Here is an 11,983-nt window from a genome sequence, read left to right as displayed (position 1 = left end):
GCAACCGCCTGTTTCTCGTAAGTTATTGAAGTTCCTCGAGTAGCGGTCTACGCTCTTTAAGACTCTTAAAGGTGACTTTCTTTCTTCCTAAACCATTTAGTGATTTCTAGACCAGTAGCTGAAGTTTAAAATCAGTTTTAAATCAATATGCTCCAAACCTCTTTGTTGTGGTCAGGACCCGAGCTGCAGCTGTTTCGAGCTCTTTTGGGGGGAGGGGGAGGTCCGGTCAGAAGACCATTAAAATAGTCAAGTCCACTTGAGATAAAAGCACGGATCAGCGTCTCCTGGTCTTCTTGGCACATGCAAGACTCTGCTGAGGTTATGTCCTTCGGATGGTAGAAGGCAGTTTTAGTGACTGATTTGATACGACTGTTGAACGTCAGCACCTCAACGGACCTTCCAAAATGGCGATTGAACAGAACACGTTTGAAGTCGATTCTCTATTGCAAATTTCAGATAATATTGCGGTATGTTGTTTGGGTTTTTTTTTTTTTTTTTTTTGCCCAAGAGAGTGCTACAGAGAGGTCTCGACTATTTCACGCAAGGATATGTACACGGAATTAAGATTTTGGACGGAACGGGAGGCAATGTCAGAGTGACAGGGAAATGTTGGCGATCGATGCAAAAAAAAAGGTTGACGCCTCGTCAACTTTATATTGAAATCCCAACAGGATAAAATAGTGGAATCGTACTCCGCGTGTTAAGCAGTGTGAGTACTTTTTACTTGGAAAGATCACGAGTAATATCATTGTAGTCTTTATAAGTGCCCTACATGCCCATTTTGTATTCGGCGTCCGCCCACTCAACTCAGCTGGACGACGCCGCATTTTTGGCGAAGTGAACAAGTCGCAGCCGCTTGGGAAAAGTAAAAACAAGACGTTGAAGTACGCGACGTAGCTGTCAACGCTCGGCTGCTCCAAGCAGACGCTGTGATGTGGACCAGGATGCTGACGTACATAAACGGTCCAAAGCTTGTTCGCGTCTCCTAATGAGAAATTCTGAAATATGAGCGTATTATGACAGATTTGAAACCTACATTCCAACGGACATATTGCTGTTAGAAAAACTGCACTTGTTTGTTTACATTTTGCAGCAATTTATGTCAAACGAAGTAACTATGGCAAATCCCAATGTAAAGGGAAGTCTTGATGCGTATTGTAAACCATCCATTTTCTTTGCCGCCTATCCTCACGAGGGCCGCATTAGTGCTGTTGTCAACGGGCAGGAGGCGGGTACACGCTGAACTGGTCGTCAGCCAATTGGAGGGCACATCGAGACAGTCGCACTCACAAACACACCTTGGGACAATTTAGTGTGTCCAGTTAATGTTACATGTTTTTGGGATGTGGGAGGAAACCGGAGTGTCCACCCGGAGGAAACCCACGCAGGCACAGGGAGAACATGCAAACTCCACGCAGGCAGGGTCGGGATCGAACCTGGCTCCTCAGAACTGTGAGGCCGACGCTTTATCAGCTGATCCACCGTGCCCTAATTGTTGTAAATTGGGCATATTTTACTGTAGTTCAGGGGTTTCAAACTCATTTTTCTCGCGGGACATATTGTAGTTCCCTCCGAGGGCCGTTATGACTGTCAAAACAATAAAAAGATTTCATTGTCTCATATTTACATCAATTTGTGAACCAGTTTTGGAATCAGAAGTCAATGTGTTTTTCAACTATTCATGTTCATTCACTTTATCATTTTTGATATATGACCATTTGAAATTTTGGTACAGATATTTTTTTTTTTTTTTTTTGCAAGAATCATGGAAATTGACACTGTAGATTTGGCTTCGCGGGCCACATAAAAACCACGTGGCGGGCCAGATCTGGCCCCCGGGCCTTGAGTTTGACTCCCGCGTTCCGCTTCCACTTTGTTCCGGCAACAGTTGTTGAAACGCCTTATCAATAAAGTTTTGAGTAAGCAAAACAGCAGCGCGTCGGCACGTAAACAGATATGTAATCATATTCCCCCCGCTTATTATTATTAAAGACACTTTTAGGCTTTATGATGACAGCCTCTTTAGCCGAAGTCAACCCCCCCGCCTTTCTCCGCGGCGAACCAAAACAGCAGCAGCCATTTTACCGACAAAATCCACATGGTAACAAAGCCCCCTGAAGTCATATTTCAAATTATTTGTCGCAATGACGGCCGGATTGTATGCCGACAATCAATATTGCTGCTCGATAACTGTTTTCAACCATGCGGGACACGTCGGCGCCTCCAATTTCCGCGAATGTGTCGTCCCCTTCCCGCTCCTTTACGTTACGACTGACTCATTGTTGTTCCTTTGATGTGCCGGTTGCTACGCAACAGGATGACATCTTTCTTGTTTTGAACCAGGAATTATTGAAAATGAATCAAGAAGACGGCAAAGAGTGTTTTTTGCGACGTAACGTTCTGTAACAGTTCAGGGTGTAACCCCGCCTCCTGCCCGTCGACAGCCGTGGATCGGCTCCGGCGCTTCCCCGCGACCCTCGTGTGGATAAGCGGCGAAGAAAATGGATGTGTGGAGTCACGTGGAATGCTGGTGCTCGGTTGTTCGGACTCCACACCTCGGACAAAAACCCGACTGGGTCACGTCTCTCGCGATCCACACGGTCGCTCTCCTTAACTTTCGTGCTCACCGTCTTACGGCTCAGAGATAATTGCTGTAATTATTATTGCGATATTGCTAAGAGACCATGCATAATTACCTCATCATAATTTGTTCTGAATGTCGTACCAGGGCAGCACCGACTGCCGGAGAACAATTCCTTGTGTGTTTTTTACACACTTGGCCATCAAAGCTGATTCTGATTCCTTTAAGTTTTTGTTTTTCATTGATATACTTGAAATATTGAATGTATTTATATCATTACTATTTTTTTTTAGCAGTTTGTCATTGGAAATATTATTGTTGATCCCAACTATCATTATTTTACATGAAATTTCATTACATTTACATTGAAATTTTATATTTATATTATTTTTGAGCTGCACGGTGGCCCAGCTGGTAAAGCGTTGGCCTCACAGTTCTGGGGACCCGGGTTCGATCCCGGCCCCTAGGCGTGTGGAGTTTGCATGTTCTCCCCGTGCCTGCGTGGGTTTTCTCCGGGTGGGCACTCCGGTTTCCTCCCACATCTCAAAAACATGCTGCATTAATTGGACACTCTAAATGGCCCCTAGGTGTGATTGTGAGTGCGGCTGTTTGTCCCGTTGTGCCCTGCGATTGGCTGGTGACCAGTTCAGGGTGTACCCCCACCCTCCTGCCCGTTGACAGCTGGGATAGGCTCCGGCACTCCCCGCGACCCTCGTGAGGATAAACGGCAAAAGAAAATGGATGGATGTACAAAAACCTAAAAGGTTAAAAAAAGGGTGTGTAGACTTATGGTCTGGCGTCTCAGGACAATACAGTCTCAAGTCAGTCAGGGAACAGGTCAACAGTAGCATGCCGGAGGGTGACTTATTAACCCGAGCAATGTACGGTGTGTTGACTCACGGGCCGGGTCTCTCTCCACTTGGGTTTTGAAACCAACACAGTCACGTTTTGCATTTTGAAATATACAAAAATGATGCTTTTAATATCTATACGAATACCGATTGAAACGCGACAAAATCAAACAAAAGATTGAAGGCTTCAAATGTACACGATTGTGTGGTTTTGTGTGGTTTTCACGAAACAACCGAAACGATCCAGTATTTGACCTGAGTCTGTCGATCTCAGAGCTCGAAAGGGTTTGTCCAGATCCATTTTCTGATTCGCTCATCCTCACGAGGTCCGCGAGAGTGCTGGAGCCTATCCCGGTTATCTTCGAGCAGGAGGCGGGATACACCCTGTACCCCGGTTGCCACCCGATCGCAGGGCACATGGAGACAAACAGCCGCACTCACGATCACACCTACGGGCAATTTGGAGTCTCCATTGAATGTCAGTTTTTGGGAGGTGCGAGGAAACCGGAGTGCCCACCCGGAGAAAATCCACGCAGGCACGGGAAGAACGTGCAAACTCCACACAGGCAGGGCCTGGATTTGAACCCTGGACCTCAGAACGGTGAGGCCAACGCTCTAACCAGTTGCATACCTGTCAATTTTTCGGAGCGCCAACCTGTATAAACTACCAAAAAAATCCTTATCACATACCCGTAAGAGAGACTTGTAAGACCTGTACGAGAGACCAGTATTGCCTGTAAGAGAGGTAACACAACTCAAGGTGTCGCTCTAACGTACCCAAACTCACGCCGGACACTGCGGGGGAGGAAAAATCTGTCATCGGCTATTTTGAGGAAGCACTTTGGAGGAGGAGGAAGGTGAACCCTGCCGATGGTGCGAGCCAGAACACCAGCGAGTCCACCGCAAACGCTCCCCGACCGACCGTGACGAAAAACCGTTGCGAAACCACAAGAATTTTTTTTTGGGGGGGGGGAGAAGGGAATTTGGTCTGCAGTTTCAGAATCCGTATGAACTACGGCTAGACTACGGCTCCACCGTGCCGCCACAACCTAAACCTTTCAGTGATTTGTAGACCAGTAGCTCAAGTTTAAAATCAGTTCTAAAACTGAATGGGACCCGATATAAAGACTTTAGATTTGGAGTTACTTTATGCGCTTCTGATTGAGCTGCAGCTGTTTCAAGGCTCTTTTTGGGGTAGTCTGGTCAGAAGACCATTACAATAGTCAAGTCCACTCGAGATATGGGCACAGATCAGCTTCTCCTGGTCTGCTTGACACATACGAGCCTTCACTGTGGATATGTCCTTCGGATGGAAGAATCCAGTTTTAGTGACTGACTTGATATGAACATCAGCGCCTCAATGGAGCTTTCCGACTGGCGATCTTAAGCTCCGCCCCCTTAGCAGTGACCAACAAGCTTCCAAAATGGCGACCGAACAGAACACGTGAGAAGTCGATTCTCTTATCGCGTATTCCAGATAATATTGGGGTATGATTTGTTTTGTTTTTTTTTGCCAAAATGAATCAGACTTGTCCGAGAGAGTGCTACAGAGAGGTCTCAAATATAAATGTGTGTCATAATCAAAAATTAAAAATTCTGAAGAATTTAGCCCAATTGTAGCATTTACAGTTTGCGAAGTTGTAAAATTTTCACATGCAATATTGATTTATCTGATGTTTGTTCACATGTGTTTTCTGTGATTTTTTTTTTTTTTATGTTCTCCTTGAAATGATGGTGATTATTCGGTATTTTTTCCACGCCTCCTCTTTTTCTTTCTTTCTTCCTTCCTTCCTTTCTTTCTTCCTCCGCTCCCCCGCGAAGGCGGAAGTGGGTGACGCAGCAGGCAGCGGCCGCCCAGCGGGGCCTCGACTCGACTCGACTCGACTCGACTCGACTCGCCGAGCGACCGAGCGAGCGAGGGACTGACGTGGGTCTCGAGCACCGCCGCCGTCGTCACCAGCACGCACGCACCCACCCGCGAACGCGAGTGTCCTCCCCGGACTTTGTGACGAAGAGGAGAGAGAGGCTCCGTGCGTGGCGGGGTCGAGAGGGCGGGAGGTGGTGGGGAGGCTACGCCGAGGAAGAACAGAGGAGGACGGCTTGAACGTGTCGCGTCGGCCGCTCGGTTCCGGACGCAGGCGAGCCACCTGGACAACAGTCGAGCATCTCCGTGGAAAATATTCAGGTAAGATTTGTTTTGTTTTTGTTTTCTATTATGATGTGTTTATCATAGAGCGTGTCACCTTGTTGCGTTGTTTTTTTAAATATTAAAACACGGATCCGGATGGTTTCAAGCCGCCGGACATTTCATTGGGCACACCTGCGCGAACCAATCGGATTCGGTGTCAGAAAAAAAGATCCACATCAGAATTTGTTCGGTTTTGGGCGAAAAGGGAGCTTGTGACAAAGTCGTGTTCGGGATTGTGCTTGTTGGTCGCTTGCAACTGTTGGGGGAAGTGTGCCCCCCCCCCCCGACCAACTAGTATGATGCACTGCAGTCTCCCCCCCCCCTACAATTCTTGTATTGGGTCTCCTTGAAAAGCTGCAAGTGCTGAGTGGGAGAAAGAAAGAAAGGATGGATGGATGATTGATGATGGAAGGAGAGGACTGGGTTTCAGTCCCTGCCGCACGCACGCACGCACGCACGCATGTGCAGCGTATTAAATTGCGTCAGCTTCTCTGTCGTGGACATCATAAAGGCTTCATGGCAGTTGAGAAATGATGATGGTTGTGATTAATCATAAAGGTAAAATGTCGCCTTTAAAAAAAATTATATATATATATATATTTATATATAAAATTCAATGGTCCAATCTTTTTTTTTTCTACCAGTGGGGGAAAATCTCCCAATCATTTGCTTTACAGTTAATGGATAAAATCTGTTTACACTATATATTTATATTATTCATATTCATTTTTTGTGATACCTGTGATTTTGTAAATGTATTGCTAATCAAAATTTTGTTTAAATTTGCTAGAATTTTTCTTTGAATTAATAATGTATGAAAATTATTGATGTATATTTAAAAAAATACATTGATTTATCCTAGAATTATGTTAAATTCAAAATATGCAATTTTATTTTTTAATTAATGGTGTGTCTTGCGATTAACAGTCGCACTCCTGACTCACCCTGAGATTGAGTGGCTTGGAAAATGGACATGGATATCCATCCATCCTTCCATTTTCTTTTGCCGCTTATCCTCATGAGGGTCGCGGGGAGTAATCAACTTACAGTAATCATAAGGCATAAGCCTTAATTCGAACGAATTACAAATTATCGTGACCATAGCACTTAGTCCAAATTACCCTGAGTGCACACCACGTCTCATGTATTTGTGGGGACACATTTCTTCCATCTATCCATTTTCTTAGCCGCTTATCCTCACGAGGGTCACGGGAGTGCTGGAGCCTATCCCAGCTGTCAACGGGCAGGAGGGTGGGGGTACACCCTGAACTGGTCGCCATCCAATCGCGGGGTGCATGGAGACTAACAGCCGCACTCACTATCGCTCCTATGGGCAATTTAGAGTGTCCAATTAATCTTGCATGTTTTTGGGATGTGGGAGGAAACCGGAGTGCCCACCCGGAGAAAACCCACTCAGGCACGGGGAGAACATTCAAACTCCACACAGGCGGGACCGGGATTGAACCCCGGGTCCTCAGAACAGAACTGTGCTTTTTTCTATAATTTTTCTTCATGATAGTATATAAAATTTATTGATCTATAGCTAAAAAAAAAAAATCAGTTGATTGATCCTCGCACTATGTTAAATTCAAAATATATATATATATATTTTTTTACATTATTGGTGTGCCTGCAATCCTTGTGAGATTAAGTGGCTTGGAAAATGGATATAGACATTTTATGTATAATTTTCCCATTTTTGCTCTGGAATAGTGTTTTTATTGCACCTCTCCACAGTTTGTTTTTCTTTTCTATTTTATGGCTTTTTTTTTGTTTCCATCTTTCATTTCCATCACTTTAATTTCTTTTTCCGCCTTTGTCCCTTTTTGTTCTTCCATCGTTCTTTGCTCCTTTCCGTGTCCCGCTCACCTGCGGCTTCCTCGCTCGCGAGCGAGCGCAAACCGCCAAACAAAATGTTGGCGTTTTTTCTGGGACTTCCTGCACGCTCGATTCTCATTATAAAAGGCGATAACGTAACCCGGCGACACCACCGAGAAGGACGTCGTCGGTACGTCGCCGTTTTTTCCTTTTGTACCTGAGCCCATTTTTTTGATGGGATGATCAATTTTAAGTGCTGTTTGGTTTTTGCTGTGTACTTGTTAATTGTTTTATGCTACATGACGCATTTTTATAGTAAGTTAAAGGTCTATCTATCTATCTATCTGGATCAGTCACTCCAGCTGGATCTATCACTCACTCAGAGGATCTATCACTCTCTCTCTAGCTGGATCACTCACTCACTCGCTGGATCACTCACTCTCGAGCTAAATCTATCACTCACTCACTCACTCACTTACTCACTCACTCACTCACTCTCTAGCTGGATCACTCACTCACTCACTGACTCAGTCTCTAGCTGGATCTCTAGCTGGATCACTCACTCACTCACTAGCTGGATCTATCACCCTTTCTCTTTCTCTCTCTCTCTCTCACTAGCTGGATCTATCACTCTTTCTCCTTTCTCTCTAGCTGGATCACTCACTCACTCAGTCACTAGCTGGATCTATCACTTACTCTCTAGCTGGATCTCTCACTCTCTTTCTCTTTTCTCTAGCTGGATCACTCACTCACTCATTCACTCACTCTAGCTGGATCTGTCGCTCGCTCACTCACTCACTCTCACTGGATCACTCACTCACTCTCGCTGGATCACTCACTCACTCACTCTATAGCTAGATCTATCACTCACTCTCGAGCTAGATCTATCACTCACTCACTCACTCTGTAGCTGGATCTATCACTCAATCACTCTCGCTGGATCACTCACTCACTCACTCACTCTCCAGCTGGATCTATCACTCACTCTCGCTGGATCACTCAATCACTCTCGCTGGATCACTCACTCACTCACTCATTCACTCACTCTAGCTGGATCTGTCGCTCACTCGCTCACTCACTCACTCTCGCTGGATCACTCACTCTCGCTGGATCACTCACTCACTCACTCACTCTATAGCTAGATCTATCACTCACTCTCGAGCTAGATCTATCACTCACTCACTCACTCTGTAGCTGGATCTATCACTCAATCACTCTCGCTGGATCACTCACTCACTCACTCTCCAGCTGGATCTATCACTCACTCTCGCTGGATCACTCAATCACTCTCGCTGGATCACTCACTCACTCACTCACTCATTCACTCACTCTAGCTGGATCTGTCGCTCGCTCACTCGCTCACTCACTCACTCTCGCTGGATCACTCACTCTCGCTGGATCACTCACTCACTCACTCACTCTATAGCTAGATCTATCACTCACTCTCGAGCTAGATCTATCACTCACTCACTCACTCTGTAGCTGGATCTATCACTCAATCACTCTCGCTGGATCACTCACTCACTCACTCTCTAGCTGGATCTATCACTCACTCACTCTCGCTGGATCACTCAATCACTCTCGCTGGATCACTCACTCACTCACTCTCGAGCTAGATCTATCACTCAATCACTCTCTAGCTGGATCTGTCGCTCACTCACTCACTCAATCACTCTCTAGTGGATCTGTCACTCACTCACTCACTCACTCACTCACTCTCTATCTGGATCTGTCGCTCGCTCACTCACTCACTCACTCACTCACTCACACTAGCTGGATCTATCACTCTCGCTGGATCACTCACTCACTCTATAGCTAGATCTATCACTCGCTCGCTCACTCACTCAATCACTCTCGAGCTGGATCTGTCGCTTGCTTGCTCGCTCAGTCACTCACTCACTCTCTAGCTAGATCTGTCGCTCATTCACTCACTCACTCACTCTCTAGCTGGATCTATCGCTCACTCACTCTCGCTGGATTACTCACTCACTCACTCACTCTCGCTGGATCACTCGATCACTCACTCACTCAATCACTCTCTAGCTGGATCTGTCGCTCGCTTGCTCGCTCACTCACTCACTGACTCTCTAGCTGGATCTGTCGCTCACTCGCTCACTCACTCACTCACTCGCTCAGTCACTCTCGCTGGATCACTCACTCACTCACTCACTCTATAGCTAGATCTATCACTCACTCACTCACTCTCGAGCTAGATCTATCACTCACTCACTCACTCACTCTGTAGCTGGATCTATCACTCAATCACTCTCGCTGGATCACTCACTCACTCTCGAGCTAGATCTATCACTCACTCACTCACTCACTCACTCTCTAGCTGGATCTATCACTCAATCACTCTCGCTGGATCACTCAATCACTCTCGCTGAATCACTCACTCACTCACTCACTCACTCTCTCGAGCTAGATCTATCACTCAATCACTCTCTAGCTGGATCTGTGCTCACTCATCACTCACTCACTCACTTCAATCACTCTCTAGTGGATCTGTTCACTCACTCACTCACTCACTCACTCACTCCACTCACTCACTCACTCACTCTCTCACTCCTCTTCTGGATCTGTCCCTCGCTCACCCGTCACCTCACTCACTCACTCACTCACTCACTCACTCACTCACTCACTCACTCACTCACACTAGCTGGATCTATCACTCCTCGCTGGATCACTCACTCACTCTATAGCTAGATCTATCACTCGCTCCTCGCTCACTCACTCACTCTCGAGCTGGATCTGTCGCTTGCTTGCTCGCTCAGTCACTCACTCACCTCTAGCTAGATCTGTCGCTCATTCCCTCACTCACTCACTCTCTAGCTGGATCTATCGCTCACTCACTCTCGCTGGATACTACTCACTCACTCACTCACACTCTCGCTGGATCACTCGATCACTCACTCACTCAATCACTCTCTAGCTGGATCTGTCGCTCGCTTGCTCGCTCACTCACTCACTGACTCTCTAGCTGGATCTGTCGCTCACGTAGCTCACTCTCACTCACTCACTCACTCCTCACTCACTCTCGCTCAGTCCCCTCTCGCTGGATCACTCACTCACTCACTCACTCTATAGCTAGATCTATCACTCACTCACTCACTCTCGAGCTAGATCTATCACTCACTCACTCACTCACTCTGTAGCTGGATCTATCACTCACTCACTCTCGCTGGATCACTCACTCACTCACTCTCTAGCTGGATCTATCGCTCACTCACTCACTCACTCACTCAATCACTCACTCTCTAGCTGGATCTATCACTCAATCACTCTCGCTGGATCACTCAATCACTCTCGCTGAATCACTCACTCACTCACTCACTCACTCACTCACTCTCGAGCTAGATCTATCACTCAATCACCCTCTAGCTGGATCTGTCTCTCACTCACTCACTCACTCACTCACTCACTCACTCTCTAGCTGGATCTGTCGCTCACTCACTCACTCACTCACTCACTCAATCACTCACACTAGCTGGATCTATCACTCAATCACTCTCGCTGGATCACTCACTCACTCTCTAGCTAGATCTATCACTCGCTCGCTCGCTCACTCACTCACTCACACTAGCTGGATCTCTCACTCACTCACTCCATCCATTCAAGATGAAAGGACACCCGGACGTACTTTGGAGGTTTTTTTTTTTTTTTTAATTTTATTTTTTTTGCCGTTTTGACGTTGAGCATCATCCACGTACGCCGTATGCACGCAATGTGGATGTTTTTTTATTTTTTTTTTGCGGCGAATGAGCCCGCGGGGTCAACGTTGAGCGGCTCACAGTCTGATAGCATCTCGCATTTCAGCGCCGGGCCATAGGGATCGTCTTTCGCCTTCCGGGTGGGCCCGGTTTCTTTTTTTGTTTTTTTTTTGTTTGCGTACTCGAAATGATGTTCCCCGGATTGCAGCCTGGCGTTCAACGACGCGATGTCCGCAACGCGTCGGTGTTACATCGCCTCCGTTGCCGTCGGTTACGTCGGGGACGGAATTAAAAAGCAACAAAAAAAGAAGGCGATGAGGATGCGCTGGTCCCACTTGACCTCGGTATCAAAGAAACAGCATCTTCTGGATAACCTTGGCATCCAATTTAAGGTCCATTTATTCGTACGCTTTTGTCCTAACTAGTAGGAAAATTTTGGCACACGAATCGGAAAACTACGTTACTAGTTAGGCCAAACTCTGCACTATTTGACAACTGTTGGCTACTAGTACTACCAGTGACATGAATGTGTCCTAGTTAGGATATTGCACTTCACTAGTTGTACGCAAATGTCAATTTGTCAACAGTAGTAATTACTAGATGGTAAAATTCTGCTACTAACGTAATTTACGGCCTGCAGAGCGCACCTGGTTATAAGGCTCACCCAGTACATTTGTAAAGGAAATACCGTTTGGTACATACGTGAGCTGCAGCTGTGCAAAAGCTGCAAGGGCCCACATTGAAACGAGAGATATTTACAAAGGGTTTTCAAAGTTTTAATACCTTAGCTTAGCTTAACATAGCAATAACACAGTAGCACGAACAAGGCTGGTTT

The 11,983-nt window shown here is 46.3% G+C and overlaps 1 protein-coding gene across 2 annotated transcripts in view; it reads left to right on the top strand.

The window, feature by feature from the left end:
- Positions 1-4,813: 4,813 nt before the first annotated feature.
- marchf8 (membrane-associated ring finger (C3HC4) 8) overlaps positions 4,814-11,983 on the top strand; it is a 90,565-nt gene continuing 83,395 nt past the window's right edge. The window contains exons 1-2 of one of the 2 annotated variants that reach the window (XM_061837865.1): positions 4,814-4,920; positions 5,254-5,617. The gene's annotated coding sequence lies outside the window, so the exon portion shown is untranslated. Of the gene's footprint in view, positions 4,921-5,253; positions 5,618-11,983 lie in introns of those variants that run through there. The other variant, XM_061837866.1, reaches the window with a different exon arrangement.

The sequence above is a fragment of the Syngnathoides biaculeatus genome, chromosome 12 (genome assembly GCF_019802595.1).
Source record: "Syngnathoides biaculeatus isolate LvHL_M chromosome 12, ASM1980259v1, whole genome shotgun sequence".
Taxonomy (NCBI): Eukaryota; Metazoa; Chordata; class Actinopteri; order Syngnathiformes; family Syngnathidae; genus Syngnathoides; species Syngnathoides biaculeatus.
This window is presented reverse-complemented; position numbering and strand designations above follow the sequence as displayed.